This window comes from Gracilinanus agilis, chromosome 1 (genome assembly GCF_016433145.1).
Source record: "Gracilinanus agilis isolate LMUSP501 chromosome 1, AgileGrace, whole genome shotgun sequence".
Taxonomy (NCBI): domain Eukaryota; kingdom Metazoa; phylum Chordata; class Mammalia; order Didelphimorphia; family Didelphidae; genus Gracilinanus; species Gracilinanus agilis.
Genome location: NC_058130.1, coordinates 700,341,311 through 700,359,766, shown reverse-complemented (window position 1 = coordinate 700,359,766; position 18,456 = coordinate 700,341,311).

Sequence of the window (18,456 nt, the reverse complement as noted above, 5' to 3'; positions counted from 1 at the left end):
GGAGAGAGAGAGAGAGAGAGAGAGAGAGAAAGAGAGAGAGAGAGAGAGAGAGAGAGAGAGAGAGAGAGAGAGAGAGAATAGGATGACACCTCTCTCCTTTATAACAGTTGCCCAGGCAGGATCCTTTAGGTCAATGGATGATATCCCTTCAGGACCCACCTGGGGTTAATTGATATTATTAATGGGCTCTTTAGCTGGATGACATTGGAATCTGACTGCGTCTCTCCCTTCCCAAAGAAGCTTTGAATAACTACTTCAGGAAGGTACTTTAAACTATGGTTGTATTTAACAAAGGAGGATAATGGGTTTGGATGAGGTATTGGGAGACCCTAATTTAAAATGATACTGATGAATCTCTAAACTGTAGGCAAGTGAATGAATTAAGATGATAGCTTCTCTCTGGTACAGCCTGGCCAGAGCCACACCAGAGCAGGCAAACTGCTGTAAGATCTTTCAGCTTCGTCTTCACTAGATGTTAAGCCTAACCTGTTTGAGATATCCACCCTTTCCACCCTCTTCTTCTTCTCCTGCCCACTTCCCGGATCCCTCCCGGGCCCTGGGAAACCTAGATGACTAAGATGATTAACTTCCTAATATCTAGGGGCAGTAGAATCAGAGATGGTGGTCTAGGTACAGGTTGTTGATGGCACAGGAACAAACAGGAGGAGCTTGCAGGGTTGAGTTTGCAAGTCTCAATCCCACAAGGACCAGGATCCACTGATCTCCAGTCTCAGGGAAAGGTCAGAACCAAGAACCTCTGCCAGTGCTACCAGGGCAGTTTTATACCCGCCCTGGGCCAACTGCCCTCTCCTGTCCGCATGGCTCTCTGGGAACATTCCGACATCTAACTGATCCACCTGTCAATCACAGAATGAACTCCTGGCTCCCAGAGATTCGATATAACAAAAGGCAAGAAGGAACACCAGAGATCAAACAATCCAATCAGTTATCCTACAAATTAATTTGTTGGTTAGCAGGATTCCTTTGTCAACAAGCCTTGGGCTCAAAGACATTTCCCAGGGAGCAGGGCAGGGACAGGGACAGGGACAGGGACAGGGACAAGGTTACGACATTCCCCTACCCATCCACATTCTCCATAGTGATGCAGAGCAAGTTTGTATGTATAGTTAATTTAGGAGCACAATACCAGGTTGGGGTGGAAATAGGGGAGTAGGGGAACAGAGTTGGTATCCGGATTCAGGGTTCTTCTGGGATGGGATTGGTTTTAGACCCATTACATTCTGGGGGAAAAGTTAGATTCACTGGCAGTTCGATATCTTCATCTAAGTCCCTCATCCCCTAAGGACTCACCCTTGGAAATTCTCCTAATTATTATTTTTTTGAGGTCCTTGGAGTTAAAATAAAGACCCCTGGATTTAAGAATTTTGACACCCAGATAATCTCCAGTTCTGACATTTTGTATTCTAAGATCCTTTCCAGCTCTCATTCTAGGTTCTATTGTCAGACCCTTCCAGCCCTAATGTTCTATGTTCTAAGGCTCCTCTCAATTCTGACATTCAGTGTTCTAAAACCCCTTCAAGCTCTAATGTCCTGTATTCTAAGAACCCTGCCAATTCTATTATTCTGTGTTCTAAGGCACTTCCACCTCTAATATTTTATGTTCTAAAGCCCCTTCCAGCTCCAAAGGTCAGGGTTCTTTGTTCTAAAGCCTTTGTCAGATCTGATGTCAGGTTTAATGGATATTCTTCTATATCTTCCATCCCTTAGAGACTATGTCAAGGGTTCTTAATCTTTTTATTATCATTCTTTGACAGTCTGGTGAAACTTATGGACTCCTCTGAATAATGTTTTCCAGTGAATAAAATACAGGGGACTGAAAAGAAAATGAATTATATTGAGTTACAGTCATCAAAATACATATTTATTTTTAAACCCTTGTACTTCAGTGTATTGTCTCATAGGTGGAAGATTGGTAAGGGTGGGCAATGGGGGTCAAGTGACTTGCCCAGGGTCACACAGCTGAGGCCGGGTTTGAACCTAGGACCTCCTGTCTCTAGGCCTGACTCTCACTCCACTGAGCTACCCAGCTGCCCCCAAAATACATATTTTTTTAAAGTTCACAGACCTCAGGGTAAGAACCCTGATTCTAGGAGAAGAAAATAGGGCTGTGGGGCGGTGTGTGTGTGTGTGTGTGTGTTGAGGGTAGAGACAGGGGCAGGAGAGTATGTCAATGAAGGAAGCATAAAAGTTCTTTGTGGTTAGGGAAAAGGGATGTTTGGAGAAACATGAGGAAAACAGAGAGACAGCAGCCTAAAGTGATAGTTCTCTGGTGTAGACAAAGCTTTGCAGAGCAAACCACCAATGTCACAGTTCAACTCATCTAGTCTTCCTCTACCTTCCCATACCCACTCCTTACCTCCACCCCTTCCTCTTCTTCCATCGTGGGAGAGATAAGAGGAAGAATCTTGGTCTTGTTTAGAGAGATAATTCACAGACAGGAATCAGAGAGCAAGACCTTACAAAATAATAGTGAACAGCCAAAGTGAAGGCAAAGTCTTTAGGGTTCAAAAGGTTGGAGGATTAAGGAAGACTTCCTGGTGGTGGTGTGAGTTCAAGCTGGTTCTTTATAAGAGGATAGAATATTGAAGTTGAAAAAGACTTCCAAGATAATCTTGCCCAGCCAGTTCTTCCATCATCTACCCAGGAGCCTAGAGAAGTCAAATGGATTGTCCTGCAATGGGGCAGGAGCACTAAGTCACAAAGTCACCTCGGAACTCAAAGTCTTCCACCTCCAAGCCAGGACTCCTTTTGCTCTACTCTAGAGACTTTTGTGAGTAATTCCCCTCAGACTTGGAGGGAGCAAACTCTACCCCCCATATCCAGGGGCAGCAGTAGAAGTGAGCCCCTAAACTGTGGGTATGGTACCCCTCCAAGAATACTGCAGTATAGATTGGTTAAAGAAGTTGTCGAGGGTATAACACCAATCATACAAAGCCTCCTCGATCAAAACATACCGGTACCAACTATCTCAGAGTATAATACCCCTATCCTGCCCATCAAAAAGGCAAAATTAGATGCTCAGGGAAAAATTCAATGGAGATTCATCCAGGATTTGAGGACAATAAACAACATTGCAAAGAAATGCCATGCAGTGATTCCAAGCCCCTCTGCTATAATCTCTGAAATCCCTGGTCAAAGATTCCATGGGATACTGTAAGGATGGGGCTTGGGACAAAAAGAGCCAAAATTATGAGAATAAATGAGAGTCTCTGCCAAAACTGTAAGAATAATAAGAGCCTAGTGACCAAATGTTAGGATAGAAGGGGAGAGAAAGAGCATCTATGAAGTGAGTCTCTCTTCTAGCTCTCCCCTCAGGCTAAATATGCACTGCTGAGACTTCAAGGGGGTGTCACCCAGAAACTGGGTGACTTGGATGTTTGTGCTGCCCCATAGGAGTTAGGGGCGGGGCTTCCTTATAAGAGGAGGATGGGGGAACCTCAAACCGATTCCAAATGAGGGCAGGGTACACATGAGCCTCCCCCAAGGTCAGTCAACTTCACAGCAGGGGGTCTGGCTGTGGCAGCCAGACCAAGCTGTGATTCCTCTCCCCCTCATCTCTCAGGCACTCTAGAACACTATCTGACTAATGAATGACTTTTATTAATCACAATTCAGGCATTGGGGAAAGGGGTGAAAGGCAGAGGGATTTGGGGTGCTATCTTCTCTATTTCTATGGGGTCCGTCATAGGTGGGAACCTTTGGGGTTCCCACTCCTAAGCATCTCCCCCCTTGTCCCTTCTCCTTCCATTTCTATTTCTATCCTTTTCTATAATTGCAAGTCAAACTGGAAAGGGTCTCTCAGCAAGGTTAGGTAATGGGGAAAGGAGCCCAAGGGATCGCTCCCAAAATGGAGTCCCAAACTTAGCTGACTCGATGATTGAAGTCTTGCTGGATGAGAAGCAATGGGGTGCCTTTGTCCAGGGAATCGAGGTTTCAATGTCCAAAGAAAGATCCTCAGGAAGCCCTCAGGACTGGATTTGAGCTGAGATGTTCTCCTCCTCCCTCTCTCAGTCCTCCACTGGAAGTTCTCTCCTCCTCCTTCTTCCTCCTCTGGAGAATTATCCAGAATTCCTCTCTGGTCTCAACTGTCAGGAACTGTCACCAACAGCTTTCTTCTGGCTCTTTTTGTCCCATCCTCCATCCTTACAGACAGAGCTTTGGAATCCTAGTGTGAAATCCCTGGATAGGCTTAGAAGGCAGGGCTGGAGCCCAAGTCTCCTAGGGATACCCCCTACCCCAAACTTTTGGTTCCACTTCTGGGGTCAAAGTGCCCCTTGTGCCTAAGGAAGTGCAACATAACCATCGCCCTTCTTCCAATGAAGATTCCAGGGAAAACGGAGCCCAGAACAGTTCAGCAAGGGAAAAACCAGAATACATGATGGATGCCAGTACCCAAAGCCTCCCTGGTCCCTATTCCCTGTTTGCCAAGTCATGAACAAAGAAACTCAGCAATTCCTGAGAAGAACAGCTAAGTGCATGATTACTGAGTTTTTTTTCCCCTGGCATATGCCCAGAGGAAGAAAGATGACTCAGTGGATAGAGCATTAGACCTGGAGCTAGGAAGACCCGGGTTCAAATGGGGTCTCAGACACTCACTAACAGTGCGACTTTGGACGAGGCACTCTTAACTTCTGTTTTCCTAGGAGGCAAGTAGGTGGTTCATTGGATACAGAACTGGGGCTGAAGTCAGGAAGATCTGAGTTCAAATCCAGCCTTAGATACTTGTTAATTATAGCTTGAACAAATCACTTAAACTGTTTAACTTAATCTACTAGAGAAGGAAATGTCAAACCATTCCAGTATCTTTGCCAAGAAAACCCCAATGGATAACATGATCTACATGGTCATGAAGAGTCAGACATGACTGAATGACAACAACAACAAAGTCCCTGGCATATACCCAGGCTTCCCTTATAACCACTGCCCTTCCCTCCTCTCTGTTTATCTCAATTCTTTTTTGAACCAGACCTGTACTAGGTTCTATTCAGTAAAGAAAGGGCTGGACTTGGAGTCAGAAAGACCTGACTTGGGTTCGGATTTTATCCAGGCATTAATTAGCCGTGTGGCCCTTGGGAGAGTCACTTAACCTCCTTCAGCTTTAGTTCTCTCATCTGTAAAATGGGGACAATAATAATTTCCTCCACAGGATTATTGTGAGGATAAAATGAGGTCATATTTTTTATTATAAACTTAAAATCCCTGCATAAATGTTATTATTATTATGGTGGTGCAGTGGATAGAGTGATGGACCTGAAGTCAGGAAGACTCATCCTTCTTGAGTTCAAATCTGGCCTCAGACACTTACTAGCTATATGACCCTGAGCAAGTTGCTTAATCCCATTTGCCTCAGTTTCTTCATCTATAAAAGGATCTGGAGAAGGAAATAGCAAACCGTTCTAGTATCTTTGCCAAGAAAACCCCCAAAAGGGGTCACAAAGAGTTGGACACAACTGAAACAACTAAATAACAACAGGCTGAACCCAAGTGGGACAGATTGTTAAATATGGAGCATGACAGGGCAGCTAGGTAGCTCAGAGGCTAGCAAACCAGGTCTACAGATGGGAGGCCCTGGGTTCAAATATGGCCCCAGATACTTCCTAGCTCTGTGACCCTGGGCAAGTCATTTAACCCCCACTGCCCCGCCCTTATAGCTCTTCTGTCTTGAAACCAATACTTAGTATTGATTCTAAGATGGAAGGTAAAGGTTTAAAAAAAATTTGTACATGAAGATTTACACCTCAGAAATGAGCAAAAGCTAGATATCAATGCTTGATATGTTCTTTTATTGATTGTCTAGACTTAAGAAAGTGATAGAGAAAATATTAATAATGCAGATAATACTTAAAAATATGTTGTGTAGATCTTTTCTTTAGAAAGCTGGTTGTAAAACATTTACTAGCACACGTCTGACTCCACTTAAGATTCTTTTGTTCTTTCTAGGTCTTGGTTTATTTTTCTGTACAAGAAGAGGTAGACTAAATGATCTCAAAGAGCCTGTCTGAGACAAAAGAATTTGACCTTGTCAGAGCTGGGGTGTCTAGACAAGTATAAAAGAGCTTGGCCAGCAGGGAACAGATGGACCTGCCTGGTGGCTAGAATTAATGCTAGCAAACCAGATATGGGGAACAACTAGTTTCAATTGAACAAACAGTCCCTACTCTGGATGGGGCAATCAGGGTATTCAGGAAAGTCTAGTGCCTGTGGTGTGAGGGTTTCTCAAGCCCTTTTCAGGGCTGCTTTCTTCCTTGGGTGTCCATCTGCCACCCGGCTCTCACCTGTGGCTCGGAGATGCTGTAGCATTCCCAGTGGCCATACCCTAGAAAACCATCTTGGCAGACAGGCTAAACAGGGTTAAGGGTGACAGATAGACTTCAAACCTGTCTGTGAGTTAGGGAAGTATCTACCCCAAGAATGTGAAGACTTCCCCAGGCAGGAGAGGACAAGAACAGATTGTTCCAACATTTGGAAGGTGGTAGAATGAGAGCCATTGAATGCTTCCAGCTTGGTTAGACCTTGAGGACCCCCAGGGCATCCCAGGCATCCAGTCTTTTGTCTTGCCAATGGACTTGGATGACTATGGAAGAGAGAGTGAGGCTGATGACTTTGTGCAGCTCTGCCTCTCATAAATTCAATTTATGAACTAGTCATCGTGCATGGACCTGTGAACTGATCGGAACATTTTGGAGAGCCATCTGGAATTATGCCCCAAGAGTTATAAAACCATGTAGACTCTTTGACCCAGAAATACCATTTTTAGGTCTGTTTTCCAAGGTGATCAAAGAAAAAGGAAAGTGCCTTATATAGTCGAAAATATTCACAACAGCTCTTTTTTTGTGGTGGCAAAGAACTGGAAAGTGAGGGGACGTCCAGCAGTGGGGAATGGCTGAATAAGTTGTAGTGATGGAATATGACTGTACTGTAAGAAATGGCAAACAGGTTGATTTTAGAAAAACATGGAAAGACTTGTATGAAATAATGCACAATGAAACAGCAGAACCATGTTGTATATAGTAACAAATATTATTTGAAGAACACTGTGAATGGCTAAGCTATTCTGTGTAATGCTATCCACCTCTAGAGGAAAAAAAAAAACCACAGATACATGAAAGTATGTATTGGGCAGCTAAATGCCTCGGGGGATAAAGAGCTGGGCCTGGAGACAGGAGGTCCAGGGTTCAAATCTGAACTCAGACGCTTCCTAGTTGTGTGACCCTGGGCAAGTAATTTAACTCCAACAGCCTAACCCTTACCATGCTTTTGCCTTGGAACTAATACTTAATATTAATTCTAAGACAGAAAGCCAGAGTTACTTTAAAAGAACTACATATATACATATATATATGTATATGTAGTTTATATATATATATATGTATATGTGTATATACATATATATATAATTTTGGCCTTATCTAGTTCAAGACTGGTCATGGTGGGAGGAAGACAACTCAGAACTTGGAATAATAACAAAAAATAAATAATATAAATACAAAAAAAGATGTATTAACATCAGGTTTGCTAAACATCACTAGAATTTTCTTGGGTATTGTCTCCTCCTATTAAAATGTGAGCTTCTTTGGATGATGATGATAATAATAATAATAATAATAATAATAATATTTCTGAAGTGGTTACTACATGCCAAGCACGGTGCTAAGTGATTTAAGATTATTATCTTATTTTAGCTTTACCCGGGTGGAAGATGCTATTATTCTTCCCTTTTCATAGATAAAGAAACTGAGGCTGAGGAAGGTTAGATGATTTGCCTGGTGTCACATAGCTAGCTAGCAAGTTTCTGAGGTTAGATTTGAGCTCGAATCTTCCAGATCCAGCAGGAATTTCATCTTCATTTTCATTTTGTTTTGAAATCTCCAGTGCTTAATGTATAGTTACATAAAGTAATTGCTTAATAAATGCTTTTCCATTCATTCATTCATTCATTCATTCATTCCCTGTGAAGAGTTATGGAATCATAGATTTAGAGCTTTAAAGGATTTAAAACATAATCTAATCTGACTCCTTCATTAATAGATAAATAAGCTAAGATCCAGAAAGGCTATCTTGCCCTAGCTCATTAGGATAATAGGTAAAAGAGCTTGGCTTCAGAATCAGTTCTGTAGAGGGTCTTCAGCCTCTGAGAAAGGCCCAGACTATACAAAGAAAGACCTCATGAGAAAGAGGAAAATTCCTGGAAGTTGGTCAGAGATTGAAGAGAGCTTAAGGATCTGAGGTCAGCCTACTCTAAGAGGCCAGTTCAGCTTTTTCCACATAAGCCCTCAGGTGCTGTTAGAGCTAGGACCACCCCTTATCTCACTTCATTAATGGGAGTTAATTTTCCAAAATTCACTTAGCCTACTTAAAAATTTTTTTATATTCTTTTTTTATGGAGTATTTTAATTTCTTTTTTTATTGATTAATCAAGAAACATTTTTCTGTGGTTACAAGATTCATGTTCTTTCCCTCCCCTCCTTCCAGCCTCCTCCCATAGCCAACAGACAATTCCACTGGGTTTTACATGCATCATTGATCAAGACCTATTTCCATATTATTGATATTTGCCCTAGAGTGATTATTTAGAGTCTGTGTCCCCAATCATATCCCCGTCAAACCATGTGATCAAGCTTAACATTCTTTAAAAAATTTTTTGAGTCCCAAATTTTCTCCTTCCCTTCATTTCCTCCCCAACCCATTGAGAAGGCAAACAGTATGATACCTGTTATACACATGAAATCATAGAAAACATATTTCCATATCAGGCTTGTTGCCAAAAAATAATAAAGATAAAAAATGCTTCAATCTGTACTGAGAGTCCATCAGTTTCCTCTCTAGAGGGGGACAGCATTTTTCATCACAAGCCCTTCGGTATTGTCATGGATCATTATATCAGAGTAGGAAAATCTTTCATAGGTGATAATTGTTACAATGTTCTGTGTACAGTGTTCTCCCGGTTCTGCTCCCTTCACTTTGTATCAGTTATATGTCTTCTCAGGGTCTTCTAAAACCATCCTGCTCACCATTTATTATAGTACGATAGTATTCCATCACAATCATATACCACAACTCTTAAGCCATTCCTCAATGGATGGACATTTCCTCAGTTTCCAATTCTTTGCCACCACAGAAAAGAACTGCTATAAATATCTTTGTACATATAGGTTCTTTTTCTTTTTCTTCCTCCCCCAGGCATATATTTATTAAAATTTGAAATTATAAAGAAAAATTAAGAATCTTTTACAGCCCATCAAATTCTTTTCATTTTGTACAATTTTTGTCTATTTCTTCCATAAATCCATCACAGAGGATCCACCCAGTGAGCTAGGGACCATCTCCTCAATTCAGGAATGCCAGTGCAACACTTAGGCTTTCTCTTTGTTATCTCTCATTATCACAAGAGAACAGCTCTATCGCATTTGCTGATACTTCCTTGATGATATTTTATGACACATTTTATATTTATCATCAGTAATATGGCAGCGAATACCACCTTTTCCTTTTTCTTTGATCTCTCTGAGGCATAGACCTAGTAGTGGTGTTGCTAAGTCATAAGGTCCCCAGCAGTATAGTCCGTTATAGTTCCAAATTATTCTCCAGAAGGCTTTCACCTGCTTGAACGAAGCAGCAGGCACATACCCAACAAGCATCGGCGCCTTGTATTTGTCTAGTTTCATGATTATGTGTTTGTTGGTCTGTGTTGTCGAGTCCTTGGTGGATGTACTGTCAACATGTGTTGCTGTGACTCTGTGTTTGTGTCTTTTTATATCACTAGGTTTGAATGTGGCTGAATCTGCAGCCTAGACAGGAGGGACAGGAGTCCAAAGTCCAAATTCCAGCTCTAATGCTCTCTACTTGTCATTTCCCCTCTCTAGACCTCAGTTCTCTTTGTGTAATTTGATGAATTCTGAGACCAGTCAGCTGTAAGTCTGTGCTGTGTTTTAGGGTTATAGACTTAGAGCTGGAAGGACTTTCTAACCCCGTCATTTTATGAGTGAGGAAACTGAGGTATAGAAAGATTAAGTGTGTTCCCCAAGTCACATAGATATTTAGAGCTCATAGTGGGGTTTGAACCCATCTTGAGCATGCTCTCTATCATTGTGTCTGGGACTGGGGGTCTATGCCTCTCTCTCTGGGTCTCTAGCTATATGTATCTCTGGATCTCTATCTCTCTGCATTTATATTTCTGTATCTGTCTGTGTGTAGGTCTGTGTGTGTGTGTGTGTGTGTGTGTGTGTGTGTGTGTGTGTGTGTGTGTATTGAGAATGCCTCTGCATTGCAGGTAGTTCCCTGAGATGTTTCTCCTGCTCCAAGCCCACAGTTCTGTCTCTCTGCACTGATGTAGCCAACTGCTCAGCGACAGAGGGATGGTGCAAGACCACTCTGCTGTCCCTGCAATCTGGTAAGACCCAGAGAGAACTGGGCAGATCCCAGGGTCTCTGCAGGCAGGGAAAAACTAAAGCATCAAATCCACTCTGGGGCGAAGGGGGGGACAGAGCAGCCAGTGATGAAAGCCTGTGATCAGCCCTGAGGAAAGAAGACCATGAATCATGCTTACAAATGGCCAGCTCCAGTTATCTATTTGCAAAGTCACTGACCAAATCTCTGAGCAGTCATGGGAGTAGAGACTATTTGCTTATATGTGTGTACCTAGCACTTGCTTTAGTGCCTGGCACATAGAGGTGTTTACTAAATGGTGTTTTTTATTTGATCTCCAAGGTGATGTCTAGAGCTACATCTGTGGCTAAGATAGATCAGAGGTTTAAACTTGGGTTGGACCTCAAGAGAGGTCCAAGGTGAAGGGGGAGTGAAGACAACAGGGGTTCAAATTTCAGCTCAGATGCTCATAGAATGACAGTTATTCAATGACTTATTTTATTGATAAATGGTCCTAAGACCTAAAGGGGGCCATGACTTGAACACATTCAGATAGCAAGGCAGGGATAGAGTCAAGAATAGAACCCCAGGTCTCCTAATTCCTAATCCAATGGTGTTTCTTCTATTTTTTCCCCTTCCCCATTTCAATGAAAAGAACCTTCAACAAGAAGAGCTGTTCCCCTGTGGGATAGGATACCTCAGAAAATAGTAAGCTTCCCAACACTAGATGTATCCTGGCAGAAGTCAACTGTTCACGTGTCAAGTGTATATTCCCTGGGAAAGAGGAAAAGATGCCTTCTAAAGTTCCTTCTAAAACTGAGATCCAGAATTCTGTGTGTTATTGTGGGTGGGTAGAAGGAAGGAATAGGAGGCTGAATGAAGGAATGGAGGGAGTAATTAGATATGAGGTTGGAGAACCATGCTCTATTCTTACCACCTGTATGACTGTGGATAAGTCATGTCCTCTTTTTGAATCTCAGTCTTCTTGTCTGTAAAATGAAGAGGTTGGACTAGACAACCTCTAAGGCCCCTTCCCATTCTTGTTCCTATCAATACGTGTGTGTTGTGAGAATCTAGAAGTTTGGGGTTATTATGGATCTGGACATCTGTAGTATTATTCATATCACAGAAATTAGGAATGTAAAAGTTTGGCTAAAAGCAGCAAATGATGAACTAAGATCTTGACTCACTCTTTTTCCCTCTGGGGTTTTTCAGGTTTTCCTTTCATGGACGAGAAGACTGTTGAGCGAGGGTGTGTGGCCTCCTGTGTCCCCACAGACCATGATGCCATTGGAGAATTGAAGCCCATCCTCTGCTGCAACACTGACCTCTGTGTTGATAATGGTGCCCTGGTGTCCCAAGGGTCTGGCCTCATCCTGACCGGATTTCTGTTTGTCCTGCTCAGTGCTGGCTGATGAGGGTAGGGTAGGTTAGGGTCAGATTGCTACGCACTTGAAATAATCCCTGAAAGTTTGAACCTATGGATTTATACCAGCTGCATGAGGGGAAAACTCTAGATCATGGTGGGGGGAGAAAAGGAAGGGATGGAAGGAAAAGCCTTTTCCTGGATGCTCTGGATTGCTTTGCTAGAAAATCATGTCCCTTTCCCTCAGAGGGACCCTAATCAAAAAGCAGCCAATCTGGGGGAAGAGTCAAAGTATTTGTCCCAAGGGAATCTCTAATCTGAAGGAAAATCTAATCTGTATTGTCAGCAGAGCCTACTAGAGAGAAAGGAAATCAATGAGATAGATACCTGTTCATTCTGTCTCTTTGGGGTGAAACACCAAACAGATGGAAAAACAATTAGCAATTTTATGGGCTATCTTTCTCTTCACCCTTCCTGTGAATAAGCTGCTGGGTCTTCTAATAGTCAATGCCTTTCCTATAATCCTAAGTACCAGTATCACTTGGGCATGGCACATATACTCTAATTCATGGGGGCTGAAAACATCACCGAGCAAAAAAATATAGAGAGAGAAATGAAGAGGACCTAGGACAACATCCTGGGGGACACTCATAATTAAAGCATCAAATCTCGGATTGGTCCCTGGCTTCATCTAAGATAATTCACTGACAGACACATCTTGAACCCCAGTCATCACAACCCTTAAAGGAAAATCAATCTTATTAGGCCCACTTTGCTTAGCCCACTTTGACTAACCATGGCATCCAGTCCCTAAAGAATCAGGCTCTACAAGTGACTTCTGTTTTCTGGAGATCCCACTGCTAAAGTATTGCACAGGAGAGGAATGGCTTCTAGATTCAACACGTCCCGCTCCTCATCTCAACAAAGATTTCCTTCAGGCTAGGGATCTCTTCATGGAATTCCTCAACCAATGAGCAGACTCCTCTTCTTTCAGATCTTCCTCTGAATCTCCCCAAGATGCTTCATTGTTTGACATAAATAGTTCGTGTGCAACTGGTAGACAGATCTTTAAGTCTGCTTTTTTAGCTGACCAGCATTTCTAGTCTTCTGATCACCAAGGAATTTAACTAGTTCCCCTATGGTGTTAGTAGCAAGGATTTGTGAGATATCACTTTTGAAGAGTTCTGACCATTTCCTAAGCAATCACCTTGTACCACAGGCACACAGTCTCTCAGGAATTGAAGTCCTGGGAACTTTAATCACCCCTATCCTTGAGGTCTAGAGCCTCATAGGAAATGTAATCTTTTCCCTGAGCTAAATCCCAATGAACTCATTAGCTTTTCCCATCACCCAGAAAAATAATAATTCAACCCCAACATCTAGTTCATCCTCCTGAATCAAGATACATTGCTTTCTTCACACTGGTCACTTTCTTTAATTCATAGGTTTTATAGGTAGAAAATACCTTAGATCTTATAGATTCCATTTTACAGAGAAAAAGCTGAAGTCCAGGGATGTGTGTATGCATTGTATCTCCTTACCAGTCAATTTTTGGCAGATTATAAATTCTTGGAAATGAAGAATTGCATTGTTTTTCATCATTATATACCCACATCTAAGCATGAGGGGTACTGCATGTAAATATTCAATATGGTAAGTGCCTTGTCCAAATTCACACATATAAGTGTAGGCTGGATTCTAAACCCAGACACTCTGACTCCAAATCCAAGGCTCTCCCCCTTTATACCTGGCTATATTATCATCTTGAGGTTGGTAAAGATGCTAATCAAAGTAAATGTTTGTGACAATGACCAGTGAGCTCTGTCCTATGCATGAGTTCTTCTTTTTTCCATTATGAATGAAATCTTCCAAAGCAAACACTGACTCCAGTGGTGGTGAGTTCCCTGAGGACTGGGACCGTTCATTTGTATCCACAGTGCTTAACACAGTGCCTGGCACATCATAGGCAACTATGAAATGCTTATCAATGGACTGACTACCTGAAAAAGAGACGATGAGTGGTAGAACAGGAAGTGAAGGACCAGGAGCAACAGCCTTAGAAGGCAGGACAGGGTCAGGGCATTGACTTCAGCCTGACTAGGATTGAAGTGAATTCACAAAAGACAAATCGGGGCAGAATTTCGGTACTGAGGCATGGTTAGTTGTGATCCAGGAATCCTCCCTGTGTTTTCCTGGAGGAGTCACCTCCAATACATGGTCCATTTCTACCTTTTCATACTGTTGCCTATTCCTAGAATATCCTACCCATCCTTAAATTCCTATCTATCCTTAAAAGCCCAATTCAGATACCACCTTCTCCAGGAATCCTTCTTTGACCTCCCTTCGCCCACCTCTGTCAGTGATGGCTTCCTCCCACCTACCTCCAGATCTCACAAAATGATTATTTATATATCTGTTTGCCTGCTGTAATGTTACATGCCTAGGAATCATGGATCTTCATACATTCAGAGTATCACAAATAGCAATAGACATGCTCTAATTGTCAGCAAATTGTGCCACATATATATTGACGATTTGTGTGTAAAATATAAAGGACATCAGAGATGATTTATATGACAGAGAAAGAGGGCAGTAGAAAGAGACCTGACTCTGAGGTCAGAAGACCTGGGTTCAAGTCTTTTACTTACTATCTCTATGATTTGGGGCAAATTATTTAATGTCTCTGGACTTCAGTTTCCTAACTTCTAAAATTAAGAGTTTTGGATTATGTGATTCCTAAGATGAGCCCTAAATCTATGACCACATGTACAGTTCACTGTTGCCCTAAAAGCCACAAAGGGACTAAAGGCAGGTCATCACACCATTGGATGTATCTTTTTTAGAATATTGGGTAGGGATCAGTAAATTGAGAGCCAAGCTTGGAGACAGGAGGCCCTCATTTCAAATCTGGTTTCAGATATACCCTAGCTGTATGATCCTGGGAAAATCACTTAACTGCCATCACCAAGCTCTTACCACTCTTCTGCCTTGGAATCAATACACAGTATTGATTCTAAGACAGAAAGCAAGGGTTTAAAAAAAATAATATTGGGGAAAAGATATAGACCAGACTTATACAAGGTAAGAGATAAAGTAGCATAAATGAATAGGAGTATCCACACTTCTGTAGAACATTGATTAATAGAAGTACTAAAATAATGCACTGGCCAAGAATTATTTTGAAGAACAGTTATTTGTATCTATTTCTCTTTGTAATTAATTTGATTTATCGGGTTTTTAGAAGCTATGCCATTTGGAACAATTCATTCATATCAGCCACAGAACAATCTAAAGAAAAAATAAATGAGAATTTAGGAGCCTGAATAGAATTTTAGCAAAATTAGAAATGATAATTCTTTGGTAATTACTGAAAGGAAATAGAAGGGAATATACATATTCTAAGCCAGGGGTTGGCAACGTATGGCTCTCGAGCCATATCTGGCTCTTTTGAGGGCTAGATATGGCTCTTTCTGTAGGAGCCATAAAGTCAATTTTTTTTCAGGTGCTGTTACAGGAGCGCACTGTGAGCACTGTACGGCTCTCACGAAATTACATTTTAAAAAATGTGGCGTTTATGGCTCTCATGACGAAAAAGGTTGCAGACCCCTGTTCTAAGCTATATATAATACCTTTTAAAAGTTGATCATATTTTAGGACATGAAAATCTTACAAAGGTGCAGAAAAACACATATTTTTACTCATTATGATACAATAAAAATTATATTATGGGGTCACTGTGTAAAAATATAAATTATCTAGAGGCAGAGGATGGCATACTGGGCCTAGAGTAAGGGAAACATATTCATATCCAGCCTCAGATGCTTACTTAGCTGTGCGACGCTGAGTAAATCACTTATCTTCTGTCTCAGTTTTCTCATCAGTAAAATGGAGATAATAATATCACCTTCTTCCCAGAGTTGTTATATGGATAAAATGAGATCATATTATTACAGTGTTCTTTAACCTTGCTAAACCACTGCTAGGCCAATACTGGATTGTATATCAAAATACTTTGATCAAAGAAAGAGAAAAATGTCCTATATGTACAAAAATATTTATAGCACCTCTTTTTGTGTCAGTAAAAAATACTAGAAACTCAGGAGATGCCTAACAATTGAGGGATAGCAAAATAAATAGTGGCATATCAATGTGATGGAATATTGTCCTATAAGAAATAAAAAAAATAGACGATTACAAAGAAACATGGGGAAAACATATTAATTAATGCTGAGTGAAGTGAGTAGAATCATAACTGCAAACTTTAAAATCAATATTATAAAAACAAACAATTTTATGAACTAATGAAATAATGAACAAAATAAAAAACAATGTATATATAACAATACTGTAAAAGCAAATAGCTTTTAAATCTCTAAGAATGTTGATTAATACAATGATTATACACGTAGGACTGATGATGAAACATGCTATTTCTTACAAAGAGGTAATGGATTTAAGGTACAAAATCTACATCTTTGTCTATCTCTTTGTATTTTTATTGGGGGAATTTGTTTTTTCTTAAGTATGCATATTTGTTGCAAAAATAATTTTTCCCATTAGAATAGAGGATAAAAGAGAGAGAAAATAAATTTGTGTTTTTTTTTAAACAGAGAGGTGGACGTTGACAGAAGGAAAATTCTTTTATTGCATTGGTACTACAGAGGTGAAATGCTACATGCACTTTCAGATGAAGTCACTGTATTAAATATTACTTAATTGTGCTTCTTTTTTATAAGAAGAGATCTCAGGAAGTGGGAGTAATCTATAAATGTCTGTAATGTAAAAACAAAGCACATATAAAAATCTTTTTAAAAGTTATTTATTCCCTTCTTCAATGTCTCATCATGTCGTGGAAAGCTCTGGGTTCTCAAAAACTGCCAACAGAACAGGAGCTCTGGCAGGATCTATCAAGCTAAGGAGGCTTTGAATATGGAGTGTGTCTGACGTCTTCAGAGCAGCCTGGTTCACTGAGTCTTGGTGAACAGAGCCTCAAAGGATGACCACATAGGAGCGAAAGTCATTTTGTGTTAGCAAGCAAGATTTCTCAAAGCTTTATTATTTTTTTTAAAGAGCTGGTAAATCTGTGAATGATTCTCACATCTTAAAGGATTTAAGGAATATTATATACATCAGTAAAAAAGGTTTTTTAAAAATTCTGTGGGAAGGATCAGGAGATATATATCAGGTTAGTAATTTTCCACACAGTTTAAATTGAGAAATTTATCCATAAACATAATTATTGGGGCAAAGGCATACTCTCTGTATTTTGTATACACTTTTGGGTTACTTAGGTTAGCTTTAATAGCTGGCAACATCTAGCTAGAGATGGAATATATAATTTGCCAAAAAATAGGAGAAAGAGCAAGGATACCAAAAGTGTGCTTCCTCACATTAAGCAACCAGAAAAGACAATTTTCAAAATAGACATGATCAACCTAAGCTGCCTTCTATTTCAAGGTTGAATTTTTTTTCAACTACAGAGTGATTGCAATCTGTCTTAGTGGAAGAAAGGCTGATATCAAATTCAAATTTTTATCACTCTTCTCCTGGACTATTGGAGTAGCCTCCTCTTTAGTTTCCCTGCTTGAAATCTTTGACCTCTCCAAATCCATCCTCTACATGGGTGCAAAGTTGCTGTTGCAAAAGTACCGATATGTCCATGCTACTCTTATGGTCAAGAAACTTCTTATTGTTGAATCGTTTCAGTCTTGTCCAACTCTTCCTGATCCCATTTGGATTTTCTTGGCAGAGATATCAGAGTGGTTTGTCATTTCCTTCTCTGGCTCATTTTATAGATGCAGAAGCTGAGGCAAACAGGGTTAAATGACTAGCCCAAGGTCACCCAGCTAGTGTCTCCTGTAAGTCTGTCTTCTCTAGACTAAACATCCCCATTTTCCTCACCTCTTCTTCTTGTCTTCCTTTAAGATTCAGCTCAAATCTTACCTTTTGCATGAAGACTTTTCTAGTTGTCATAATTAAAATACTCTGGAGACTGTTTCTTAATTTATAATTCTTTTTTTAATAATGAAAAGCAGGCCAGAGAAAGAAAAGGCACCCAGCGTGTGTGGTTGGCCACTCTCTTAGCCACCTCCCCTCCCCAGAGCCAGACCACATGCTAGTCCAGAATTCCAAGGAAAAGGACCCCACTTCCTCCCCTATTCCAATTAATGCTCTTTGTGACATGCCTTTCCCAAAGCTTCTCATTCTGACCTCAATTGAGTCTTCTGGATGCCAGAAGTCATTGGATGCTAGAGTGGCCACACAGCAAGTATGTCCACTTTTCTCTGGTTGATTTTGCCTGACTTATTTAGTTGTTTCATTACTCAAGAGCCTTATTTAGAGATAAACAAAGAACTTGTTTCCATCCTGATTCAGCAAGGAGAAAGAAGCATGTTTGTAGCTTTAGTCTTAAGAACAGACTTTTCCCCCTTTAATATCCAAAAGTTGTTTTAAGGTGTCAAAAAGGGCTACAAATTAATATTTAATTTCTACATAGCACAGTGTTGTTGTTATTGTTCAGTTATTTCAATCGTGTCCAATTCTTCATGATCTCATTTGTTATTTTCTTGGCAAAGACACCAGAGAGATTTTCCATCTCTAGCTCATTTTATAGATGAGGAACTGAAGCAAACAGGTTAAGTGACTTGCCCATGGAATAAAGGAACTATCTCCTCTCTCCCTTTGGATCCTTGTCTCTTGTCAAC